The sequence below is a fragment of the Ochotona princeps genome, chromosome 14 (genome assembly GCF_030435755.1).
Source record: "Ochotona princeps isolate mOchPri1 chromosome 14, mOchPri1.hap1, whole genome shotgun sequence".
NCBI classification, from domain to species: Eukaryota; Metazoa; Chordata; class Mammalia; order Lagomorpha; family Ochotonidae; genus Ochotona; species Ochotona princeps.
In genome coordinates this window covers 41,133,046-41,151,818 of record NC_080845.1, presented here as the reverse complement: position 1 = coordinate 41,151,818, position 18,773 = coordinate 41,133,046, and the positions used below count along the sequence as shown (strand labels likewise).

Genomic DNA, 18,773 nt, shown 5'->3' with positions numbered 1-18,773 from the left:
AACAAAAACAACACCAGCAAAACAGATTGTTTTGATGTTCTTCTCCCAGAACAATCTATTTTCATCTTACACCTGGAGTACAACTGTGCTTCTGAGATATCTCAGCTATTATTCTGTGCTAAAATGTCTATTTCTTATATTCCCATGTTTTCTTTTTATGCTGAAATTTATTTATGAGACAAAGTTGCACACACACACACACACACACTCTCTCTCTCTTCCATTCATAGCTTACAATGTCCAGGGCTGGACAAGGCCAAAGGCAACAACTAGGAGCTTTTTCCAGACTTTTCTTGTGGATGCAGGAACATAAGCACTTGGGCCATCTTTTGCTGCTTTCCCAGGTGCATATCAGGGAGCTGGGCTGGGAGTGAAGCACTGGAGACTTGAATGGGAGCCCTGAATGTCTGGCCTCGTGCTTGCTTTTTAAAAATATCTCTGAAATGGCTTTAGAAAGAATTCATGGGAGTCATTGTTTTTTGAGAGCTTGATCATTTGAAGAAGTCATTGTTTCTCTTAACAGATGATTATGACATCTCACATTAGGAACTATTTCTTTTGAGTATTTGATGATAATGTGTTGCTATTATAATATTCCAATGCAATTCTGCTCATACTTTTGTGTATGTTTTTGTTCCCTCCCTAGAAACATTTAGAGATTTCTCCAGCCTATAGTGTTCTGAAATTTCAAATATTTTTGATAAGGATCTTCTTGGTTTATAACCTCTATAGCAAGAATTTCAAAGACATTTGATGATCCTTGGACGTTTTTATATTTTGAATTGCCAAGTAAATAAGTTAAAAGAAGAGAACTACAATTGAAATACTTATATTTATACATGTATGTATCATTCTTATTGCTCTTCTTTTATTGGATGCTGATTTTCAACGTGGTGTTACTTAGTTCAACCTGAACAAATGGTTTAGGAAAATACTAGGTGGAAATGAGGTCTCTGAGTTTCAATTTACATGAACGTATCTATTTTGCCTTTATTTTCAAAGGATTTTTTTCAACAGATGTAGATGTCTTCTTTGTTAGTTTCTGCTTTAGACGAGAAGGCAGGATTATCTGTGTCAGCGTTCTTCTGTATGTAACATGTTCTTTCTCTCAGTTATTTTTGTTTTCTTTGATGGTGTTCTTTATATTTCCCTGCTTAAGAGTCATTAAGAGTATTATATATGTAGGTTGATGTTTTAAATACATTTGTAAACATTAGGACATTGCTTCTTCAGATATCTTTACCCTCATTCTCTTTGCTGTCTTCAACTAGAACATTGACGGTATGCAAGTTTATCTTTTCATGCTGTTCTACAGTCCCAAGGGCTTTGCTTATTTTGTCAATGATTTGTTTTCTTTTCACGAATTGGTAAAATGGCCCACTGCCACCCCACTCCCCTCAAAATCTCCAATCTCTTGTTAAGTTCATTTAGGAATTGTGACTTCAGATATATGCTTTCGACCTACAATTTCCATTTTAGTTCCTTTTTTTGAGATAGTTTTAATTTTTGTTAACATTTCATTTTTGTTCACACATGATCCTGATTTTTCCATGCCTTTGGGCATGTTTATGATAGCTGCTTTAAAGTTCGTTTCCACTAATTGTGACTTCTGGATTATTTCAGAGATTGGTTCCTCTTGACTATTTTGTTTCTTGAATATAAATTACATTTTCCTTTTCAAAATGAGTTGTTTATTAAAAATACTTATTAAAAATTCAGATTTAGAGAGAGAGAGAGAGAGAATAAGAGAGAGAGATCTTCTATCTGCTGGTTTACTTCCCAAGTAATTGCAACACTGGGCTAGACGGAAGCTGGGGGCCGGCGGTGCTTTCTAGGCTTCCCATTTGGGTAGCAGGAACTCAAGTATTTGGCTTACATCGATTCTGGAAACATCTGCATACTATCTTTATAAAAATTTTAACTAATGAGCTTGATGTTTTTTATTGTCTAGTCGTGGGAAAAGAGCTAAATGCTTTGAATACTTAGGAATCAGCATGCAGCTTTAGTAATTATTAATCAGAAAATTTGAGTGAAAGGAATTTCTTCAGATCACTAACTTTATATCTTCATTATCAAAAATATGGTAAAAGACAAACTAGATTATTCTAAGCATGTTTTAGGTTGTGAAACTGAAGAAATTTAAAAGCATGCAGTGAATTCCAAAAAAATCATAAATGGTGGTTACAATGATTTATATATATACATGTACATGGAGGAAGAAAGAGGGCAAAGAAAGTTGGAATTAAGTTGTTTCAGTGTAATAAAATGACAATAACTTCCATTTGCTTTGATCCTTTAAACATAGTTTTTGAAATGAAGACAAGACTGTAAGAAGAAAAATTTGGAGAAAAACAGGTGACTGGCAGTGACAGTGGAAGAGGTGTGGCTAGAGACTGAAGACTGGAGAGGTTCCTGTGCTGTGGAGCGGAGAGCAGCCCACACCAAGGGTGACCTGTGGAACAGGATGGCCGTCTCCGGGAGGGACCCGACAGGAGGTAGTAGGCTTAAGTTGCAGAATGAGGGATTTAGATAAGGAAAAAGGAAAAAATTTTCAGACAGTGAGGTTTGATAGACACTGGAATGTGTATCTGGGGGAAGCTTGTGGAATTTCCTTCTTTCGAGGTCTTTTAAAAATAGGACAGCATCTCATCTGCCTTAAGGATGGACTCTGTTTGACCTCTCAACATGTCTAGTGAACCCAGGAGGTACCAAGTTCACCTTAGACAACAAAGAACCTGAATGTCCCTGTAGGATTTGAGTAATAGAAATAGAATGAAGCATTTGTCTTTCTTTTTATTTATGTCGCCCACATATACAGATGATTCAGAGTGCTATAGTTCTCTTTCTTTGGGTTAAATTTTTTGTTTTCAAAGGTTGGAGATTAGAATTTAAGTAAAACATTATAGAGAGGGAAGGAGAAACTCCAGTTTTGTAGCATATTTTTATAGGGACATAGGTAAAAAGTAAAATATCTCTTAGACTTTGATTTTTATTTCATTTTCTACTATAAATGAAAAAAATAATAGCCCTTTCTGTTCGTTTAGTACTTTAAAGAAAAAATTAGCTTACTCTAAATGTTTCTCACAGTGTTTTGGGCTGAAGTAGAAGTGGTTCTCTGTATTTAATTTCCTTTCAGGAAGTTTACCTTCAGAAGAACAAGTGTGAGGCCAGGCTTTTGCTTATTGGCAATGGAAATGTCCTTTACTGTCTGAGCACCCAGACAGCACATAAGGAAGCAGCCTACCTTGCAGACATTGGTAAGTATTAGAAAGCTAATCCTTGAAATTTCTGCAGCTACTTTTCTAAAACTCTGAAATTTGTAAACAAGAGCTCCTCTCTTCTCTTGATTCCACCATGATTACAGATTTTGAGTTCTAGGTGATAAAACTGAGAATCTTTTTTTTTTTTTCTCCTCCTTCCTAAAACCTACAATTTACTACAGGCCAAAGGAGCTAAACTTTAGAATTTGTTGTCAACCTCAAGCAAAAACATTTCCAGGGTATTTTAAATTTGATTTCTTTTTAATTCCGTTAGTTGATCTGAGAACATTTACAGATTAAAGTCCCAAATCATTATAATAACATTTGATAGTCTTATAATTTTTTAATATTTGCCAAGATGCTTCTTCATTTGATATTTAACTGGATTTTAATAATAATCTTGTGAATGTCATGACCTTGTAGATCAGAAAATGGAATCTCAGTAAGAACATACAGTGTGTTACAGATCACCAAATCAGAGAATGCAGAGTTGGAATACTTCATTGTAGAGCTTCGATCTTCTCCATTGCATTATGCTACGGAAAACCCATTATCCTCCGGTGTTTTATTTGTTTTTTCCCCATTTAAGATCTTTGCCTCTGATTTATTCTGTATCAAAATCATATACATACTGTAACACTGAAATTATTATCATCACTCAGTAGAAACTTATCATTCTTGTGCAGTAAAACAGAAACAGTGCCATTCCATGTGATAAGGACTACAACCTACCCTAATTCTGCTAGTTACTGATTATTAAAGCAGTGTTTTGTTTTTATGATAAAAACCTCCTTTAATTATTGCTATAATCTCTGAGAGAATACTGAATACAACTCCCACGATCCTTGGCTTCTGTCCTGGGTGTCTTTGAGGGTACAGTACAGTGGTTTTATTTCCTTCCCTGGCAGTTCGGAAGTTTGTTTAATACTGACTCAGAGGAAGTGTTCTAGCTGAGTCCTCACATGGTTTTGTTTACAGCTGTGGAGTGTACATAATAGATAAGCTACTGACTTCCACAAGACCCCTGAACTTCCTGGGTGTGTGGGTGTGTGTGCTTATGTCTGTGTTTTAGATTTTGCAATCTCACAGCTAGCTGCATCAGGTTGCAAAATAATTTCACATCTCCTAAATATACCTTTAACAAACCTAATTTCATTAGCCAAAACACCATTGTATTCCGTGGGAAGTGTTCTAGTAAGTAATGATCAACACTGAAAAGCTTCTAAGTTTATAACAAGACCAAACCTGAATTTGAAGCAGGATTAGAGAAATTTGCCTAAGGAAATATTATGAAATAAAGCTGCACATGGCTATAGATGAATGCTATCCTATGTGCAAGATTTCTTTCTTTAACTACAACTGTAGCTATTACTTACAGAGAAGCATAACTCTCTGGCAGGAACTTTGTACTACACTTGAGCTTAGCCAAAAGGCCAAGAAGCGATCTGGCAGGAACTTTGTTAGGCCAACATTGTCTGAGTTGATTTTAGTGGTAGTCTTACAAGTTATGGCTCTAGTACTTATGTACCTGATAGAAGACTAGAACACTCAAATAACGTGTTCTGTATTCCCTTTATGAAAAATGCCTGAGTAAAGAGGGGAGTACAGGAAACTGAATCCAAATACCAGCTAGATTTTCCTCTACATTTCTCTTATTGGCTCCTTTTTTGATATGACTTTAAGTGAGATTTGGTTGTTTATTATACAAGACACAGTTACTTAGAGGTACTGCTGCTGAATCTTGAAAAGGTTAGACGAAAGATGTTAGGAGGACTGTACTATTGTAATAGGGGGAAAACAGTAAGAGGGTGGACTGGGGAAGGAGGAAGAGTAAGTGGAGGGGGAAATCCCTGTACTTACAAAACTGTATCATGGAAAATAACAACAACAACAATGACGATGATGATGATGATAGTAATAATAATAATAGATGTTAGGAGGAGGATGGTGGTTGGGTTCCATCAAAATTCTGAATGTTTCAGGGATGGTAGATCAAAGACAGAAATATCCAATCAACACTAAGACATCCTAACCTGCAGGAGGATGATTATGAATATGTCTTGTTTTGAGCATAGTTCTGAGGTGATTAAATCTATCATTAGTAGATACTGAACATTAAAAATTCGAAAGTGAATTTTCTTCAGGCAAATCTATGTATCAACTCTAAGCAACCTTTATTTTCTCAAGACAGTGTTTATTAAATTTAGCATTTCTTTGTCAATTTTGATTTGGAAGCCTCCGTAATTCTCCTTTGTTCTTTCTTTCTGGTTGCTACTGCTGAATTGTGAAGCATGCATGTACTATGCTTGCAGAGGATAGCTTTAGTTTTGCAAAATGCATGGGTTGGAGTTTTTGGCTCTATCAACTGCAGGCCCTGAAAGGCCTGTGTGAGTTTGTAAGCATGACCACAAGGCACCAGACGTGGGTGTGTTTATCCGTTTGTCTCATTAGTAAGAGGTTTTAGTTCCAAAAACTATCCGGAAGGATTTAGTTTTGAGGAAATAGGGAGTCAGAGAGAGAGGAGTAAGATTTTTCAATATTTTAATAATTTATTTGAACTGAGTGTTTTAACTTATTTTCATTAGGATTATAGTTTCTTAAGGGATAGATAAAATAGAAATTTCCTTCAATGCCCTTACACATTAGATACTGGTTTTGAACAGAAAGGTATTTGATTGCTATATTAATTCGTTTTTTATTGCTTACTTGAAAGTATCTGGGAAGAGTCTCTTGGGAAAGAGATGATTCATTTCATCACATAGTTCGAGGTTACAGAATTGGGTGCCCCCCCACTTCTTATCATAGCATGTGATGGAGGCTGCTTAATACCAGGTTGAGAGGACAGATCATTTTGTGTTTAGAAGGGCGAAGTAAACCTAGCCTGAACCTGAGCTGACATAATTAAACTTCTCTAAAGAACCATCCTCTGAGGTTGATCATCCCACATCACATAGACTTTTCATGGACCCACTTTGCAGATGTTAGCATTAGATCAAGTCTCCAATCAGACAACTGTTAATATTAAGACAACAGAGTTTAAACAGCTGTATGAGTTGTGGGGAGACAAATCCTGCTCAACTCACAAAAATTTTTAAAGAAAGATAAATTAGCAGGTTGAAATATTAGCTGGTAGAAGTATTCAGTAGGATTTTTGGGAGACCCAGATATTTCCTTAATAGGTTATGCCATTTAATTGGTAAGCGAGCAGATAAGCTCTTTTTCACTCTTCAAAGATAGCACAGGAGAGTGGTAAGGCTATTTTTTTTTAAAGATGTATTTATTTTTATTTGAAGGCATGTTTTTACAGAGAGGAGAGACAAAGAGTAGTTTTCTATATGCTGGTTCACTCCCCAAATGATTCCAGTGGTTACAGCTGAGCCAATCAGAAGGCATAGGCCAAGATCCTCTTCCAGATTTTCCATGTGGGTAAAGGGGCACAAGCACTTGAGCCATCCCTCCCCTGCTTTCCCAAGCCATAAACAGGCAGTTGGATGGGAAGTAGAGCAGCCAGGATGCTGGCACTTACAGGCAGAATATCAGCATGCAATGCCACCATGCTGACCCTGTGGTAGAGCTTGTAATTCTGGAGTTTGGCTGACTTAAAAGAATCTATGTGCTGCCTCTCCCAGGATTTGTGAAGTTGGACAAGTTAATCAACCTCATTATACCTCAGTCTCTTCATCTGCCAAGTCAAGAATCTAATGTCTGTGGAGTTATTATGAGGATTAAAATGAAAAAAAATACAACAAGCATCTGGTGCACAAGATATAAAAATGTAATTATTTTAAATGTTAATATCTTTATCAAATATATATGCATATTTAAAAGATAGTATTAGTTTCCTCTGCTATACAGTCTTATGAGTTTTATTATATATATAGTTTTTGTTGTGCTTACCAGCACACCAACACAATAGGAGACAATAATTTCAACACTCTAAAGAACTCTTTTTACTATTTCTTTATAATCATATGTACCGCCTCCCTCCCCTGACACCTAGAGTCCCCCCACCTGCCCCTGCCTACCACTGACATGCTTTCTGCTCCTATATTCTCATGTTTTCCAGAGAGATTCAGAGAAGTGTGCAAGAGCATGAGTTTGGTGTAGACATGGCTTGCGATGTCCATATCCCATAACTGAGGGTCTGGGTTTGAATTACTGTCAAACTTCTCATTTCAACTTCCTTTTAATGGATAGCCTGGGAGTTAACAGGTGATGGCTCATGTCATTGGGTCCTATCATCCACATATAGAACTTGGATTGAGTTCTAAGATTCCGGCCTTGGCATGCCCAGCCCCTGTTGTAGCAGGAATTTGAGGAGTGAATCAATGGTAGATCTGTCTGGTTTGTCTTTCAAATAAAATAAAAATTAAAAAAAGAAAAGAAAATGTTCATATAAATGGAATCACATTGCATGTAATCCTTTGAGACTGGCATCTTTCTTTTAGTACACCTAATTTGCTATAGGATGTTTTAACCTGATGTACACATGACCTTTTGTGAAGAGCTGACTTCACAGAAAAGGAATGGATGAAGTGTATTTTTATTTAAAAATTTTTTTTAAAGATTTATTCATTTTATAACAGCCAGATATACACAGAGGAGGAGAAACAGACAGGAAGATCTTCCGTCCGATGATTCACTCCCCAAGTGAGCCACAACGGGCCGGTGCGTGCCGATCCGAAGCCGGGAACCTGGAACCTCTTCCAGGTCTCCCACGCGGGTGCAGGGTCCCAATGCATTGGGCCGTCCTCAACTGCTTTCCCAGGCCACAAGCAGGGAGCTGGATGGGAAGTGGAGCTGCCGGGATTAGAACTGGCGCCCATATGGGATCCCGGGGCTTTCAAGGCGAGGACTTTAGCCACTAGGCCACGCCGCCGGGCCCTTAAATTTTTTTTAATTTAACAGAAAGACAAGAAGAAAATTCTTCAATATATTTGACAAAAGGAGAGTTTGATTTAACACAAGAAATGATTCTTTTCTTCAGTGTTTCAAAGCATCATATAGTATGCATATTTAAGAAGAAATTATTTCCCTATAATTAAGAGTATTGAGACATAAGTGTTACTAGAAAAACAATACTCAAATATGGGTTACTGGAGAGAAAAGTGGCAAAAGTGATATGGTGTGTGTGTGTGTGTGTGTGTGTGTGTATGCAGAAGAGATAAACTGAATCAAAATGATGAAATACAACCCCAACTCTAAATTGAATCACAATAACCTTGTATCATTTAGGTACAAGTTAGCTGTTACTAGATGCAGAAGGGACTGGCCAGAACTAGGAGAATATGAGAGTAGTGGATGGTAAGAAAGGGATAAAGGAAGTTGCTGCAGCCTAGCCCAGCCAGGCCAGCCCCCAGTCCTGGCTGTTATGTAAATTGGCAAGTGTTATGGCCTGCAGCCTATCCTGGCTCTTGGCAGGTACTAGTGGATGCTGCATACTGGCTCAGCCTAGCTCACCCCCAGACCTGACCTACATTTCTGCCAGAGATGGCCCACCTCCAGTCCCAGTCCTAGCATTCATCTTTAGATACTAAGGTCTTGTCATAATGCCCACAACCATTCTGGTTCTCACAGGCAGGTGGCACAACACAGCCCCACCTTGCCCATCCCCAGATCTGGCTCTCATGTGGGTCAGCAGGTGCCATAAGCTGGCCCAGTCCATTCTGTACTCGCTCTTGCAAGCACCAGTGGGTTCTTGGGTCTAGCCAGTACAGCCCATCCCCCAGATCTAGCTCACATGCATGCTCACAGGTACTGCAGCCACATTCAGGTAGGCCCCAAACCCTTGCTTTTGCACTCACCAGTGGGAACTGCAGTCCAGCAGGGGATCCTCTTAATCCCCTTACCAGGCATGCTCCCAGGCATGATCCTTTGCATGCCGATGATGCTCTAACCCAACCTGGCATGGCCTGCCCCGAGTCTCAGCACTTCTTAGTAGATGCTACAGCCTGGCCTGGCCCAGCCTTCTCCTGGTCCCAACTCTTGCTGGTGGGTGCTGTTGCCTAACCCTTCCCAACCTGTCCCCACATAAACTGGCAAGTGAAGTAGCCTAGTTTGGTGCGACTCACACCTTGTCCTGCATACTAGAGGGGGTTAAGCCTTGGCTCAGTGTGGCCTATCCCCTGAACCAGCTCACACATATGTTGATGAGTGGTACAATGCTGCCTGGCCTGCCCCTCCACCTGCTTGTGCTCACCAGAGGGAGCTATGGCCTAGGAGGGGGAGTTCCCCAAGGTCCCCCACCAGACCTGCTCCTAAACCTGGATGTCACTTTTGCTGGTGGGTGCTAGGCTCCTGCCAGTATAGTCTACCCCCAATGCTTTTACTTGTGCTGGTCAGGCCTGCCCTGAACCCATACTGTCCATACTGGTGGATGCTATAACCTGGGCTAGCCTGGCCTGTTCCCAATCCCAGTTCTTATGAGTGTTGGTGAGTTCTGTGGTCATACCTAGCTTGGCCTGTAACCATCCCCAGCTCTTATACAACTCAATGGGGCTACTGCAGGCTTTCAGGGTTTAGCCTATATATACTATACAGAGTTTGCCCCCAGACCAGGTTTTCTTGTGTGCTGGTTGATGTCATGGTCCAGATTTTGTGGACACTTCCCTGCCCCTACACTCATTTGTGGGTACTGTGGCCTAGCTCTGCAGAAAGGCCCCTAGTCTTAGCTTTCCTGTATGCTGGTAGGCAGTGGGTGATACCACCAAGCTCAATCCAGGTCTCCCACATGGGTGAGTGAATTGGTCTGATTCAGATATGCCCTCTGGTTTCCCCTCTCTGATTTACTAGTCTCAACCTCACTGCCTCACCCAAGTGCAATGGCTTGGTCCTTGAAATCTGTTAGATGTCTTTACACACATGTAAAGTACTCCCTCGGTGGTCCCTATTCACACACACACATACCCAAACCTCCTTTCCCAGGCAATCTAGAATTCCCTGAGGTCCCTGCTGGTAGAGTCATGGGATCATCTCCTGGCAGGGTCCTTGGGTCCCTGGCCCAGTGGCGGAATTAGTGGCCAAATCGACTTCTCCACGTATCTTAAAACAAACAAAAAACAAGCAACAAGAACAGCAAAAAAGAATAGGCAACTATGCTGGCACACTTGTATAGTTAACACAAATTTGGCATTAACCAGGCCCAGAATGCCTGACAGCTTTTGACATAGACTGGACTAATGGTAGGCTGGGCAGAACAAGGCTGTAGCATCCACCAGGGAATTCCAAGGTGAGATAGGCCATGCCAGACAGTACCACAGCATCCACCAGCATATGCAAGACCTGGAGCTGGGGTAAGCTTGGTAGGAGAACTTCAGGGATTCCCAAGCTAGGCCACTCTCACACTGGCGAACATGAGAGCTTGGAGGTGGGAGTGAACCAGGCTGCATAAGACTGCAACACTCATCAGCCTGCATACTGCATATGTGCTGGATTTTGGGGAGGACTGTGCTAGGCTAAGCCACCACATCTGCTGGCACACACAAGAGCCAGAATAAGTATGGGTCAACTGGACTTTGCCACAGCATCCTCTGGCAAGTGCTGAGACTGGGTACAAGTCATAACGGGCTGAACTGCAATACCTCTTGGAAAACACAAGATTTGACACTGGGAGTGGATATAGTAGGGGAAATGTGGGCACTCTTTTGATGAGTTACAGCTTCTTCTGGTAAGCATCAGAGTCAGGGCTGAGGACAGGCCAGACTGGGCAAGGCAACAGCACCCATTCACATACATGTGGGTTAGAGTCAGGGGTAGATTGTGCTGAGCTAAGTTGTAGCAACCACGGTGTATATGAGGGCCAGATGAGATGCTGCATGGATTGGAATAGACTGCTGCATATGCTGGCATGCACAGGCATTGGAACTGGGGGCAGACCTGGAAAGGGTTATTGGGAGTTACTCCCACTAGGCTGTAGTCCTCTCTGGTGTGTGTAAGGGCTAGGATGTGGCAGCACCTGTCACTTTGTGTGGGTGATGGGGCTGAGGGTAGAATCAAATAGGCAACTGCATTGATTAGTACATATGTAGGCTGATGTAGGTATGGACCGAACAGAAACCACACTAGCCAGTACACACAAGAGTCAGGTCTGGGATTAACCCAGAAACAGTTTCTTTGGGGACTCCTCCACTAGGCTACTGGGCTCAAGCTCTGGCCACAGGGAAAATCACAGGTCCACCTTTGGAGTGCACACGTCAGGATTAGGCCTCCTCAGTTGCTGATTCCTGTGTGATGGACAGCATGGCCAGATGCATATGGGGCATGTGACAACCAGCTCATCTAGGCCAGTAAAAGATGTCAGGTCCCTTGTCAAAGGACAGAAAGCAGAACAGGTGGGGCCTGTCTCCTGGCCAAGCTTTGGAAGCAAGTGTCTGGATGTATGGATACACTAAGGTGGACTTTGTCAACCAATATATCTTGGAAAGATTTTCTCAACCCTGTGGCAATGAAATAAAAAATGTCTCAGAACTCTCAAAACCACTCAAGGCACTCCCTTGGAACATTCTTCCTCACGTTGGGGTTTCTAAGATGACAGCAAATGACTTTCCACCCTCTGTGTGTGTGGACGTAGTTTGACACCAAGGAGTGTCCCCCTCTCCTCCCTGCCCCACCCCGAACTCTGCAGACACAGGAGAAAAGGAAAAAAATGGAAATATTTGTTCTACCCTCCTTCCTCCATGCCTCGATCCTCATTACCCTAATCAGTGGTTCACGTGAGCATATATCCGTCTCAACTATGTGAATAACATTAAAAATAAAATAAATATTAAAAAAGGAAGTAGCTGAAAGGGAGGCTGCAACTTGGAGTGGGAGGTCAAAACAAGGCAAGGAAGCAATAGTTACCGTAGGTTTTATTTCACAGCCCTGCAGTTTGTGTGTGTTTATAATTAAATGGACAGTGTTATAGTATAACTGGTTTTAACTTGATCCATTACTTTTCTACTTTATAGCTGAACAAGCTGAGGTTTTGAGAGGTGAAGTGACTTACCGGGGAAACATACTGTTGAGAACCATAGCTAGAGGCAGAGTATGGTCTCAGAAATATCTGTTCTTACTCAGACTCTCGGCTTTTGATTTATTGGGCTTTGGCCTTTACCTTCACAAGGTTGAGTGTCCTTTCTGCTTGAAAATCTATGATCAAATTCTAAACATAAGAGAAAACAATTCCTTGAATTTGAAAGTGTATTTTATCAGGGGTTCACTTGAGTGTTACTAACTGAATTTTGCGATAAAATGAGGAAAGGAAGACCAAGTTATAGAAAGGTCTTATCAGAGGACAAAGGTAAATTTTAGTCTTGCTAATTATAGCTGCTTAACTCTGCTCACTGCTTTATATTTTGCTGAGTTTGACATAATAAATAATTGCTGGATTATGTGGTTTAAATGAAAAATTTTGAGAAAATACCTATCTAAGCTTAGGCACTTAACAGGAATTTGAGAAATTAGTGGAAAATATAATTGAAAAGCTTATCTAATATCTAAGATAAAGGATGCAGTTTTGCTTGTTTGGATTGTATTTAGCTTGAGCCTATACCTTGTCCTTAGAAGTTTTGGAGGAGGATGGACATAATGGTGTTTAGTTTCATTTCAAATCAGTTTTACATGAACAGGCAAGAATATCATTATTAACAGGGAATATATATATATATGTTATATCTTCGAGTATGGGATGGAAATCTGCATTTTTTTTCCATGATAGCTTACATAAAAATCATATGACCTTTATACCATTTCTGTCTTATTAAAAAAAGATTTACCTATTTATTTGAGAAGAAAAGTCACATGAAAAGAGAGTAAGAGGTAGGGAGAGAGATAGAGCTCTTACATCTACTGTTTGGTTTCCTAAATGGCCACAATGGTTAGGCCTGAGTCTGGGCAAGCCAGGAGCCATGAACTTCATCCAGGTCTCACATTTAGTTGGTAGGTGCCCAAGCACTTGGAACATCTACTACTACCCTTTCCAGTGCATTATGCAGGGAGTTGATTGACTGGGGAGCATCCAGGACATGAGCCTCACAAAAGATGTGAAACCCTAAATTGCTAAGCAGCAATGCCAACTCCCTGTTTTTTCCCTTTGAGACACTCAATTTAAGATTACTAAATTTATCTGCTGGTACCACCACTAAAAGAGGCTAACTAGCCTGAGAAGTTATGTGTACATACTTTATTTTGGCATGTGTTCTTTTCTTTAAACGTTAGGTTCTCTGATCTGAAAATATGCAAATCTGCACAGTAGTAACATTTAAGTACAATCATTATTGAACATTGATATGATTTATTGCCTGTGGTTGCATTATCCCACAATGAGACTGGCATATATCCCATTTTTAATAGTATCATTTCTGCTATTTACATGAATATTAAACTTTGGTTGTCAAATGATTCATTGAAAGTTTGTTGCCAGTGATATTTTGCGTGCTGGGATTTGCTGATAGGAGCAACAAAGCCAGGGATAACAAGTGAAGACATAGGAGTTTGCGAAGCCAGCAGCAAGTCAGTGCCAGATGGGAGAGATAAAGAGCCAATAGGGCAGAATTGAGGCTCAATGATAGAGAGCAAGACATTCAGTTTCAGGCAGCTGTTGAAGTCTCAGGGAAAGCAGGAAGAAGGAGCTCAGGCACTCCAGATTACTGTTAGAAGCTTGGCTGCTTCCACAGCCCCCAGCTGTGCTTCAGCCCACCTTGCTGCCCTAGTGTGTGCTGCTTCATTCCTAAGGGCATAGATCACAGGCTTCAGGTACCTGGAACCTCAGATTTGGTGAGCATACCGTTAAAAAATCTATGCAAACATCTCTCATAGAAAGTGCTTTTAAGGATACTGCTAGGTGCATCTGGCCTAAAAATATATAGGAAAGAATTTTTTTTTTTTCTCTAATCTACTTGCCAGTCTTCATGGTATAGATGTAAGTTGACTACTGCCAAAGATACATGGTATTATAGAGTGTAGTCTATCTCATGTTTCAGTCAAGTGGCCCACAAAGAATTCAGATTTTTTTAAAATTAGTTTTTAGTGGGGCCCAGCACTGTAGCCTAGTGACTAAAGTCCTCATCTTGCACATCCTGGGATCCCATATGGTGACGGTTCTAATCTTGGTGGTCCCACTTCCCATTCAACTCCCTGCTTGTGGCCTGGAAAAGCCTGGAAAACAAGGAGGATGACCCAAAGTGTTGGGACCCTGCCCCCATGTGGGAGACCCAGAAGAAGCTCCTGACTTCTGGCTTTGGATCGGCTCATCTCTGGCCATTGCGGCTACGTGGGGAGGGAATCAACAAACAGAAGATTTTCCTCTCTGTCTCTCTTCCTCTCTATATATCTGATTTTCCAATAAAAATAAAATAAATATTTTTTTCAAATTCCTACTTAAAAAATTAAACTTTTTTATACCTTACAAGTGTTTCTCAGCTACCCCTCACCCTCATTTGACACTTGCAAAAACCTCATGATGTAGAAATAATTATCTTTGTTTTGTAGCAGAAAAGATAGGATCAATGAGGTTTATTGCTCTGTCCAAGAATACAGAGCAAGTGAAGAAATGAAGCTGGATTGTGAATCTTTGTACAATGACCCCAGATTCTTTGTTCTCTCTTGGAGCATGTAAATTCTGTATAGTTACTCCCAAAGTATTGGGTGGCAGAGGCAATGTGCACTGGCTTGTGTCTGTTTTCATGCTCTAGTAATAGTCTTTTGTCCCCTTCAGAGATCAGAGGGTTTGACTCACGTGGTTATTTTCATCAAAATGTTTGTAAGCTTGCTGGTAAAATCTTCAGCAATTAAGGGTTTTCAACTACTGCTTGTTTTCTTTGTTCTCTTCCCAAAGATAAAGGAAACAGTCTTCCCCACTTCTACTACATTCTAATACCAGAGAGTCATTTTGGCACCAGGCTACCTCTGTTCAGGTCCGGTTGCACTCTTGACTTTGGGAAAGTGACATTTACTTTTTGTACCTTTTTTTTTTTTGCTTATCTGAAAATGATGATACAAAAGTGCCTATAGATTGCTGTGCACAATTAAGTAAGTAAATGTAGAGCGTTTATAGTTTTTTCTACCATTGAATAGGAACTACATGAGTGTAACAGAAACTACCATTTTATTATTATCTTCTAATGGAATAAATTCCCAAGCTCAGAGTTTAAGGCACTTCCCCCTTCAAAGATGCGTGAGAGATACTGACCACTTCTTGCTTTTTTGCTTCTCTTTTCCCAGGTTAAATACTAATCTTCTGCCTTCTGTTCATATATTTAATACAACCCAATCAGGTTTAACTGGGCCAAGGTTTTCTCCTGTCATTGTAAGTGACTAAGGCTATGTGAAGTTTATACCTTTGCTTTATTGTTGCTGTTGTGGAAGTGGTGTATGTACATTGTCATCCTGTTATATCATTGTACAGCCATCCTGGTGGACTTCAGTTGCTGCAATTCTGTAGATACCCATTCTAGTACTAGACCCTTGTCAGATTATTTCTGCAGTTTTGCTTTGGAAATGTGACATTTCATAAGTATATCACTGTCCTTGGTGAAGAGGGGGATGAGAATGACCTTAGATTTTCTAACATTTTTTTTGACAACAGGAGATTATTAGACAGGTTTAAAAAAGGACTACCAAGTGGCTCAGAGACAGGGACAACCCATGTGGCTGAATCATTGAGGCAATATGATGCTTTTAACCAGTGTACAAAAGGTGTATTAGGTCCCCAACAAACACATTACTTAGGAATTACTGGGATTGTGTTTTAAAACATTTCCCAGTCAAATAAAAGGAAATCAAAATAGATCCAGAGTATTTGTAGTATACCCTCTTGGGGAAGTAATCTAACAGATTATTTTCAAAGTAAGCTTCTAATGAGACCAAGATGTCTCTCTTATTTAGGCATGGGCACCACAGTACTTAGCCTCATCAAATTGATCAGGGTGTGTACATAAGGAAAATAGAACAGTTATGTTTTTTTTTAAGATGCATTTTATTTATTTGAAAGATAGAGTTGTAAAGAGAGAGAGAGAGAGACAGAGACAGAGACAGAGAGAGACAGAGAGAAGGATCTTCCATTTGCTGGTTCGCTCCCGCAAGTGAATCTGGGGCCAGGCTGAAGACAGGAGCCTGGAATTCCATCTAGATCTCCCATAAGAATGTAGGGATCAAAGCTCTTGGGCTATTTTTTGCTGCTTTCCCAGATGTATTAGTAAAGAAGTCGGTTGGAAGTAAAGCAACTGGTATTTGAACTTGTGATCATGTGGATGCCAATGTGGGAGTTGGCATATTCAACCACTGTACCACAACATGGGTCCTAGAATAGTTGTATTTTAATACATCTATAGTGATATAGTGTTAAAACATACTGAGTTATGTAAAAGGAGTTTGGAGAAGTCAACTCCAATGGGAAAATATCGTCAGGAAGCTGGCTAATCTCAGAGCATCCAAGACCCAGTTCAATGGACAGGCATATCTAGTGAGAAAAAGCACAAACTACTCAAATACTCTACTGAGGCCACTGCTTAACAGCACCTGTTCCAGATGTCTTAATCCTGTTAGCAAAGGCACAATGAAGGCACCCTTCATTCTACTCATTGATTCTCATCATCAGCAGAAAGTAATTTATGTGAATGCCTAATGACAGGGATCCTATTTGATTTATCTTCGACTGCCACTAGGTCACAGGGGACATTGTGGGGCCAAGAACAGGATTCTGGGAGTTGGGAAGTCACTGTAGATTGTAAAGAAGGAAGTGAGAGAAAACATGATGCCATTAATAGATTTATAAACTATCAGAAAAAAATCTTCAGCCTTTTACAGCTCCTTAGAAATACAGTATGGTAAACACTTCTAGTTGAAAACTCCCCCCTTTGTGCTCTTCCTTTGAAATCATTTTATTGGACAATTTTTGTGATAAAGGTTAATGAATAGTTGCTTTATTATTGATATAATAGAAATCTATTAATCGATGTTTTAGAAAATAAGCTAGAATTAGCCACTTAGAAAATTAAATGCTTCCATTTCTGACAAGCAATCTTCTTTCCTAGGAGGCAATACTTAGAAAACTCCAGTAACTAAAGGTTAAAAAACATGTTAGTATGTTCTGAAGTATGAAGTTTTGTTTGATAACAGAAAAGAGTGTAATGTTCTAGTTTTAAAAGTCCTTCCCTGTTTGAAATCATGGTAATAAATATATGTATTCCTGATCTCATGAAATATTATCTGAAGTTGAGAAGACAAGACATCCACACTTATTAGAAAATAATGATTTATTAGTTCATTACAATAATCTGAAGTTCAGTTTTTAATTAATTATTTGGAATAACAAAGTCAACATAGCATTATATAATATTTCTCATGTGTTTCCATGGAAATTGCCTTTAAAACTCATTCAGTTGAATTTTCAACAAAGTTAGAATATATGCCTATTTGTGTTTCATATTTCATTTAATAGTTGTAAAAAGGTAAGTCATGTTCAGATACATTTTACAAAATATCAAAACTTCTCCCTATAAGTGATTTTTATAAGTCTAGGGAACATTTTTAATTGAACAGTGAGAATAATTGCAGCTTTAGTCCCTAATATTGCCCAGAGGATTAAATAAATAATACCTGACAAATAAATAATGTTTGCAATAGAGCAAGTCCCTAATAATTCTTAGCCATGATAATTATAATACTTTTATTTCTGATATTTTGAATATAATGCTTACTAAGTGTTTGTTGAGCTTAATAGTTAAGTTATAAGAACAGGCTTCATGGAATACATAAATTGTTGAAAGTAAAATAGTGTAAATTATATAACATTCAGATACAAAGTGGGGAAATAGTTGTATTCAAATAAAACTTTTTTTTTAACTCATCAACTTTTTTGATCTGGGATTTGGTTATGACAGTTAGAAATTACTGACTCAATGAAACTTTTAAGCTTTACTCATTTTTCTTGTTATAAAGCGAGACTGCCTGCATTTTCACACTCTTTCAGTATCAGTGAAAGAGGGAAGTCATGCTTTCGAAATGCACCAATTCTAAAGGTGAGTCATTGTCCTCACTACTGTAAATGTAGCCCACATCCTTTCCTTCCGGCCAGAGTGATGATAAAAACACTCCAGATCATGCAGCATTCAGTTTACAAAGTTTTGGTAAAGGGGTGTTGTGGAAAGCACATGTTTTAGGGCTGATGAATAAGATAACAGAACTCTGTAGCCTTGGGAGCATCAGATATCTTGCTCTTGGAGCTCTTTGCTCTTGGAGTTGAGGAACTGAGAGAAAGTGAAAGAGAGATAGAAATAGGGAGGAGAGAAAGCTTGGGAAATAATTATGAAGAATTCACTGGAACAACTAAAAACATTACATACTAAGTCTGTTGGGGATAAATATAAGGCACAAACACCAGGGATTAAATTTATTAATGAGACCTAGGGTGGTACAGGCAAGAAAGAAGTCTGGGTCAAATAGTCTAAATCAGAGCTGCTGAGTAAGGAACATGACCATGTGAAGGAGTCAAAAAGCAGGATAACCACAAAGCCCATTGTATTTGCAGGTTAG

The 18,773-nt window shown here is 39.5% G+C and overlaps 1 long non-coding RNA gene across 1 annotated transcript; it reads left to right on the top strand.

Annotated features, from left to right (window-relative positions):
• The first annotated feature begins 2,373 nt into the window (after positions 1–2,373).
• On the top strand, positions 2,374–15,549 carry LOC131481823 (uncharacterized). Its single transcript, XR_009246588.1, has 3 exons — positions 2,374–2,498; positions 3,137–3,257; positions 15,462–15,549. It is a non-coding gene; the product is annotated as an uncharacterized LOC131481823 (long non-coding RNA).
• The last annotated feature ends 3,224 nt before the right edge of the window (positions 15,550–18,773 follow it).